This window comes from Epinephelus moara, chromosome 9 (genome assembly GCF_006386435.1).
Source record: "Epinephelus moara isolate mb chromosome 9, YSFRI_EMoa_1.0, whole genome shotgun sequence".
Lineage (NCBI taxonomy): Eukaryota > Metazoa > Chordata > Actinopteri > Perciformes > Serranidae > Epinephelus > Epinephelus moara.
In genome coordinates this window covers 3,572,792-3,581,071 of record NC_065514.1, presented here as the reverse complement: position 1 = coordinate 3,581,071, position 8,280 = coordinate 3,572,792, and positions in this window count along the sequence as shown.

Genomic DNA, 8,280 nt, shown 5'->3' with positions numbered 1-8,280 from the left:
AATATGTTTTGGCTTAAGATACCTGTTTGGGGCTCAATCCCCCAACACACCCTGTGGTAGCACTATCCCTGTGACTAGCTGCTATTGAACACCAGTGTTTGGTGGCATAATCGCCACTGGAAATATGTTAGGCTGCGACGAAACACCCATGTTTTGGGTCTATAAAGCGCTGGAAATACAGTGACAGGTTGCTTAAAAACATCCATGTTTGGGGGTTAAAAAGACACAACAAAAACAGTGATGGGTCGCTAAAAATACCTGCGTTTGGGGACTAAGCGTGTTTTTAACCCCCACTCGTGAGTGTTTTCAGCGACCCATCACTGTGTTTCTGACGTCTTTTTAACCTCAAACCGTGGGAGGTTTACAGTCGCTGGAAACACAGTGATGGGTCGCTGTGTTGTGTTTTTTTGGTCTGCAGCTTGGCAGGTGTCTCTGAGGTGTCCATCATCATCCCCTCCACCTCCTGATGACGGAGTCAGTTTATAAACTACGTCACTTTACAAACACTGATATGATGCGTATGAAACGTAGGAATGTAACGTAGCGGTAGCGCGATATAAAGTCATGAAAATGAGCTCCACCTTCACACCTGCAAAGTTAAAGTGATGAACACATAAATGCGTCAGTAATTATAATCCAATCAATATTTCACTCTGAAATGAGCCGCTCTGCTTCATCGATTCACTTTTTGTAAAAGAATACTTGATGCTCACATTTTTAAAATTTCTTTTTAATATTTTAAAGCAGAATTATTATTTTTAAACAGAATATTTTTTACAGTGTAGTTCTTCTACTGTGACTCAGGTAAACTTCTGCGCTCTTCTTCCACCGGATACTGCCGTGATTGGTGGGGGCGGGGCTACACGTTTAGCCCCGCCCCCACTGCGAGCTTCTCTCGGCAGCTCACAGCGGCGGCGGGAATACCCGAGGAAGAGGAGGAAGAGGAGGAGAACAGGTGCGGTGCGGACGGCGTCCTCTGAGTGGAAAACAGAGAGGTTTCGGTCAGATGTCGTCACTGTTGTCTCCGGAAGTGTGACGTCAGCTCCGCACAAACACAAAGTGAGCAGCTTCATTTAAAACAAAGGGAGGGAGAGTTAGCATGTTGCTAACTTTACCTGCTCAGGTGTGACTGTGGGAGCGGTTAGCTAGCTGCCGTGGACAGAGGAGCTGCAGTGGGACATTACAGGACATGGACAACTCACCTGCAGGACAGACAGGAGACACCAGCGTCACAACAGTGAGTCACACACTGTCTGTCTGTCTGTCTGTCTGTCTGTGGATGTCCCGCCGTGGACTGAACTCCTGTGTCGGTCTGTATGTGTACAGTACCACAGTATATGTGAGCAGTACTGCAGTATATGTGAGCAGTGCCACAGTATATGTGAGCAGTACCACAGTATATGTGAGCAGTACTGCAGTATATATGCACAGTACAGCAGTATATGTGTACAGTACCACAGTATATATGTACAGTACTGCAGTATATATGCACAGTACAGCAGTATATGTGTACAGTACCACAGTATATGTGAGCAGTACTACAGTATATATGTACAGTACAACAGTATATGTGAGTAGTACCACAGTATATGTGAGCAGTACTGCAGTATATATGTACAGTACTACAGTATATATGTACAGTACAGCAGTATATGTGTACAGTACCAAACAGGTTTTTCACAATAAGAGCGTGTTGTCTGTGCTGAGTTGAACTTCCTGTGTGTTGGTGAGTGATGCAGTCTGCAGGAGGTCTGCTTCTCCACTCAGCTGCGTCTTTCTTCTTTTGTTTTCAAGCTGTGTCGTTTTAATAAGCTGTGATGTTCAATGACTCTTTTTCTGTGATAACTAACTACAGTACTGTCGACCCTGTGGTGTCCTGTCATTAACCCAGTCAGCAGAGGACAATGTGTGGGTGTTTTGTGGCAACCTTTGGCTGCCTGAAACATGTGGCTGTATTTCTGATGACTTTTTAACTCCCACATATGAGTGTGTTTACGGACCTGTCACTGTGTCCTGCAGGTTTTCAGCCCTCAAATGCAGGTGTTCTGTTAGCGACCTGTAGCTGTGTTTCCTGCAGCATTTTACCTGTTTTTGGGGACCTGTCATTTTCTCCAGCGGCTCTTTAGGCACAAAAAGCAGTTGTTTTTACTGAGACATCTCTGCTTTTGCAGCGGGAAACGTGCCACTATAACTGGGTTTTTAAAACTTTCCGAACCCTAACCAAGTGGATTTGTGCCAAAACAGTGTAGCTGCTATTTAATATCTATAAATGTATCTGCGGTCAGCAGAAAGGTACGATCTTGACGTTTCTATCTGGTCACTGGGTCGTGCTTTGTATGTCACATTTATAGAGATGAGTGTGTGAGTCATGTATCTGACACGTGCATCGATACTGTCTGATATGAACAATTCATTTAGAGATCTGTGGATGTTTTTTAGTGCACAGAGAAAACAGTGTTGTTCTTCAGTGTGCAGCACAAACTGTAACACACCTCCATGAGTTGGAAAGTAAATCTGTCTTACTTTGTTTTTTATTATGCCATTTATATTTTATACCAAAGAGTTATGTTGAAGGTTTCAGTGAACAAATATCTGCAGAATATATATTTTTATTTATGTTTATTGGGAAGTGTGATGATTTATTAACAGACACCACGGCTGAGTTAATTAATGGATCATTTATAGTGACTAGTTTTTTAATATTTGAAGTGACTTGACGTCCACAGAATAAAGTAGTTTGTGTCAGAGCAGACGACGGTGCAGCTGTGCAGATAAACCACAGAGAGGCGCTGTTGCACTGTGAGTTTGATCCTCCCTCTGTGATCCAATAATACAATTAGAGGTGGAGATATTTGAGAGGAGCGACCGGCCGCTCTTCACCAGGTCAGAGTTCAACTTAAAGACGATGAGAACCAGAAGCATCGGGAGTGTTTTTACTTTGTGAGAGATGAAGCTTTGCTGCAGCTGAACTCAAACGCTGCTGCTGCTCTGACAGCTGTAGGACGTCAACATGTTGCAGCTTTGAGATATTCACTTCTGAAGACGCGGAGAGGAAAACAACTCGGTCTTTAACACGGCCGTGATCTGGTTCCAGCGGGAGTTATAACGAGCAACAGGTTGATTTAACAGAGCTGAGAGAGAAACTAAACACAAACCAAACCACAGGATTAATACGTGTCGCTGCTCGAACTCAAAGAGCAGAACTCAGAACTGAAGCAGCAGATACGTCCTCAGCTTTTATACATGGGGCTAAAAACACTGAGTCCTACATTTCCCATGATGCCAGAGGCCCCCAAATGTATATGTTTATTATACAGAGCCGACCTCCTTTAGGCGACTGACTTTGACTCACTGTCCTCGGGCCTGGACTCTTACTAAACCTGAAATTTGGGGAAGACTTAAGTTACAACAGCTTCCTGTGTAACAGCAGCGCCATTTGACGAAAAGCTTTGCAATTACTCCTTTTCTTGTCTCCTCTCCTCTCCTCTCCTCTCCTCTCCTCTCCTCTCCTCTCCTCTCCTCCTCCTGTAGACAGGATGTGAGTGGACACAGTGAGGATGTGATGCTGATGGATGGTGGCAGGTTTGTGGCGTCTCTGTTTCTCTGCACAGCTCTGACTGCTCACAGTGACTGGTCCTCTCACACACCGTGTATCACTGAGTGTGTGTGTGTGTGTGTGTGTGTGTGTGTGTGTGTGTTAAAGGCTGCGGGGCGCTCAAACTTTCTCTGTGCTCCATGGCGTCCTCGCAGGATTGATTTCCAAACCTCTCGAGTGTTTCACAAAGAAATCATTTATAGGCAGCAAACGCTCCCCGCTGTGAGGCGTCAGTCAGAGTGTCATGTGACACGTGTGGTTTGTGACACAGACGAGAAGGTTTTAATTTTACTGCGTCAGTCAGAGCCTTCACTTCATAAAGTCAACCTTTACATGCGTGAGGCCGACGTTAGCTTTTAACTCCTGGTGACTCCATTTACACCTCAAATATCATGTGAGCAGTGTTCATTAGTGAAGAGTATCTCACTGAGTAAGTGTCATAAATGTTTGTTTCACACTGAACTTATTTTCTGCAAGAATCCAAAAGCCAGTGGAAAAAATCTAGAGTGGTCTCCTCTGGTCTGAATCAGGGACTCATGTTGTTCCAAAGTTGTATAATTGCCTAGAGTTGGTTCGTGTTCTCACGGCAGCATTTACAAGAGGACCAGATCAAATGCCTTGTGTGAGAAAGCTGCTCTTGATTGGTCAGAATTTCCATGTGGGAAAAATCCAGGAAGTAAAGCAAACGTTGAAGAAGAGTACACTTGCAAGATAAATGTGACACTTTCTAATGTCACAATGGAGGGACAACTACGCAGGTTGATTTTAGCGCTGCTCATCGTGGACTATATTGCTGTCATTGTTCATTTTAGTCAAACCATACAGTTTGAAAACGAGGCGCGGCTCCAACTAGAAAACAATGTTTTGATGCATTGGATGTGCTGAATGTGCATATTAAGGCAGTACAGGAGGAGGTGCACATTAATAATCCTCCAGGACTGTAACATGCTCATGTTTAACCCAAACAATGTGTCATGTGACTGCAGTTGCTTCACATCCAGGTCGGAACACCTTCTCACCACAAACCAACCGCACCAGAGTTCCTTTGGAACCAGACTGAGACCACCTCTTCAAGAAGGTCTCGGTCTGGTTGTTTTGGTGTGTTCACACCTGCACAAATGAACCAAACTGAGGGGGCAAACACACCTGAGTTTGACTGAACCGAACCAAACAGGGCAGTTTGAATTGTGACAAAATGTGTGAGATATAATTTAATGCATCAGACTATAAATATAAATTCACTGCTCTGATACTGCCCGTTCATATTCAGGATTATATTATATTTATATTAGTATATCATTTTTCTTCTGTTGCCTGTTTGATAAATGTTACTGGCTGTGGGTCAAGAACACGGTGCAGCTCCTGCTTTCTGCCAGCAGTGCATAATGTATTCTTATTTATCCGTGTGTGTGTGTGTGTGTGTGTGTGTGTGTGTGTGTGTGTGTGTGTGTGTGTGCAGGGCAGAAGAAGCCAACATACATGAGTGTATTTTTCTGTGTGCATTCATATTAATTTTACGCAAAAGAGGACCATGGAACCTTTAATTAGACTCAAACCGAGACTATCTCATCCATTTTGTAATTCAGTATCACTCTTAATTATCTGTGGCATTATCATTTCAATGGAGCTGTGTGTGTGTGTGTGTGTGTGTGTGTGTGTGTGTGTGTTTGTGTGTGCGTGCGTGCGTGTCAATAAGCAGTCTAAAGGGTAGATAAACACACGCTTCCCGCACAGGACTAGAATTATTCATGAGCTGTCACAACGTATTCTCAACCTCACAACACACGAATAATTGAAATAACGATGTTAAAATACTCACGCATGCTCACTGGCATACACACACACGCACACACACACACACACACACACACACACACACACACACACACACGGAGGAAAGTATGACAGCAGTAACTGGCGAGTGAAGATGGTTGTTTATTTGCTCAGGTCTTATTTTGTAGCCGCAGTAATTGCACCATGTTACAACACCATCATCATCATTAATGACTCGTGTACATCTGCCTGTCAGAGCGCTGCTCTTTTGTAAAAGAAAAATAAATGCATGTATTTTTACTCATGTTAAATTTGTTTATATTTGGATTTTTTTTTAGTTAGTTAGTTAGTTTTTAACATGTGGTGTTAAAAGACTGAGAATTTGTGAGAAGGTGTGAGAAAGAATAGTATCAGTAACATTGTTAACACTGTGCTACATTACAGAGAAATACAAAACCGTACTAATGAACCTTCATTAATATAGGCCTATATTTTATCTCCAAGTGCACGTCACACACTGAGCGAGCCGCCTGTTAATGACGCTGTGGGCTAATGGGCATGTAGCTACTTCCATGTTTCAGATGATACGTCATGTTTGTAGTCGACCAATGAAGATGAGTTTACATATCACCTTGGGTTCGTCCTTCACCTTCTCAAAATGATCCTTGGATTTCCTGCCCGACATGTTATTAACTAGCCTGTGGAATAACCGCAGGTACCAGCCCTGGAGATTAACCTGACTCCTGTCTGACTGCTGAGTGTGGACACTTCCTGTGTCTGTCCTTTCAAAGTAAAGTCACACATGGTCCAGTCATATAGGTTTGGATTTATTTTGACAAGGAGCAGCTCCTGATAGAGTTTCATGTTTGTTTATTTTTTATTTTTTTTCCACGACTAAGTGACCAATGAAATCTTGCCGACAGATGACCTTTCTGGTCGACTAACGGTTGGTCGACTGTTGGGGGCCAAAGTTGGCTTCATTCCTTTGGAAGTCCAGTATTCATGTTAAAGTGTCGCTACAAGTGACGTCAGTGGGGCTGCTGCTGTTTGAGATTTTCATGGTACGATGACCGTCTCAGAAAGTATCACTTTTACATGGTATCACAGAATTATTATCATCAGTCAGAATGAGCCTCAAAGGAATATAAACAGAAGAGTTATTGTTGGTTTAACAAGCATTTTATTACTGTAACTGAAACTTGAAATCGTTTTTTAAAATGGAAGTTTGTTTAAAAAGTCTCCTCTTAGAAAATAACTCAAATAAAGGAGAGAGTCTCCATCCAGTTAAATCTTTTTTAATACTGTCGTCCATCTTTATAAACAGTCTGCGCTTGACATCAGCCAGAGGGGAGCTAGCTAACATTAGCTGTTAGCTGTTAGCTGTTAGCGGTCGATGAAACTAGCATTGCAGCAGTGAGGTTACATTAAGTCACGTTATGATGCGTTCACGCTCTATTCAGTAAAATTGGTGGACTTTAATAATAACGTTCTCATGATGTGTTCAATGTAATCTTGTAAAATGGAGTTTTTGGTGAGAAACCTTAATAAATTCAGCTGTTTGAAGGAGAAATTTGTTGATGTTTTCACAGTAATATAAAATAGATATTAAAGAGGGAATTATGAGATATTATATAAAAGACTTTTGAAGCAGTTATATTTTTATAATGAACATTTCTTTGTTTGGAACAATAGGGGACATAAATAACAAAAACAAAATAAACAACAACAACAAAAAAAGAACATCACCATCAGTATCAGCCAAATGTTATATCGGCCCAGAATTTGACATTCAGTGCACCGAGTGTTGGAGTCGAGTTGCAGGTCTGTTTTGATTTTGTCAAGTTTGAAATCATCATATTTGTGACCTCTGCTTTTCTGACATAGAAACACCAGGATGAGGGTGAAGGGGATGATGGGTCTGTATGAATCATGTTGACAGGAATAAAAATACATCACGGTGGTCGTGAAGCTTTCAGAGAGCAGCGAGACGTTCTCCACGGGAATGTATCACATCACAGTTTCATGACTGTCAGAAACATACATTTAATTTAACCAGGATGTCGTGTTCTTTTCCCCCGAGCTCATGCTGTGCATTAAAAATACATATACACTGGTCTGATAATGTCATGTGGAAAAATGTCATCGTATGTTAAATGTATGTAGGTCAATTACTTACATTTAATATTCAACACGTGTGACAAAAGTTTCAAAATAATCTGCCAATAAACAGATTACTGTCTGTTTTTCAAAATTTGGGTCAGCCCATGTAAAACATTTAAACCAGTTTGATATTAAGTCAAACACCAGACCGGACCAGTATACCGAATGTTACCACTCGTCCCACTCAGTAACAACTTTGAAGATCAGTGATTAGCCGACATGCAGCAAATCTTCCTACGTTTGTACTTTTTAAAACAAGAAACACACCGTTTTTATTGAGGTATTTACTGGATTTGACGTCTTAATTAGGGTCAGGTGAAATGCTGACAGGTTAATGTTACGAGCTAATGTTAGCTAACTTTAGCTACTATTTTTTACCTACTAGTTCCTCCATTCCTGGAGGTCTGGTGAAATGTTGTTAGGCTAACGTCACTTGCTAATGTTGGCTAACTTTAGCTACCATTTTCTACCTAATAGGTTATTCCCTGAGGTCTGGTACAACACTTTCAGGCTAATGTTACTGGCTAATGTTAGCTAACTTAAGAGACTATTTTCTACTAGGTCAACCATTCCCAGAGGTCTAGTGAAACACTACCAGGCTAATGTCACTAGCTCACATTAGCTAAGTTAAGCTGCCGTTTTATATCAGGTCAACCAAAAGTTACGTTCCTAGCTAAAATTAGCTAACAGTAAATACTATTTTCCAACTACTGGGTCAACCTTTCCTGGGGGTCTGGTTAAATGCTATCCCG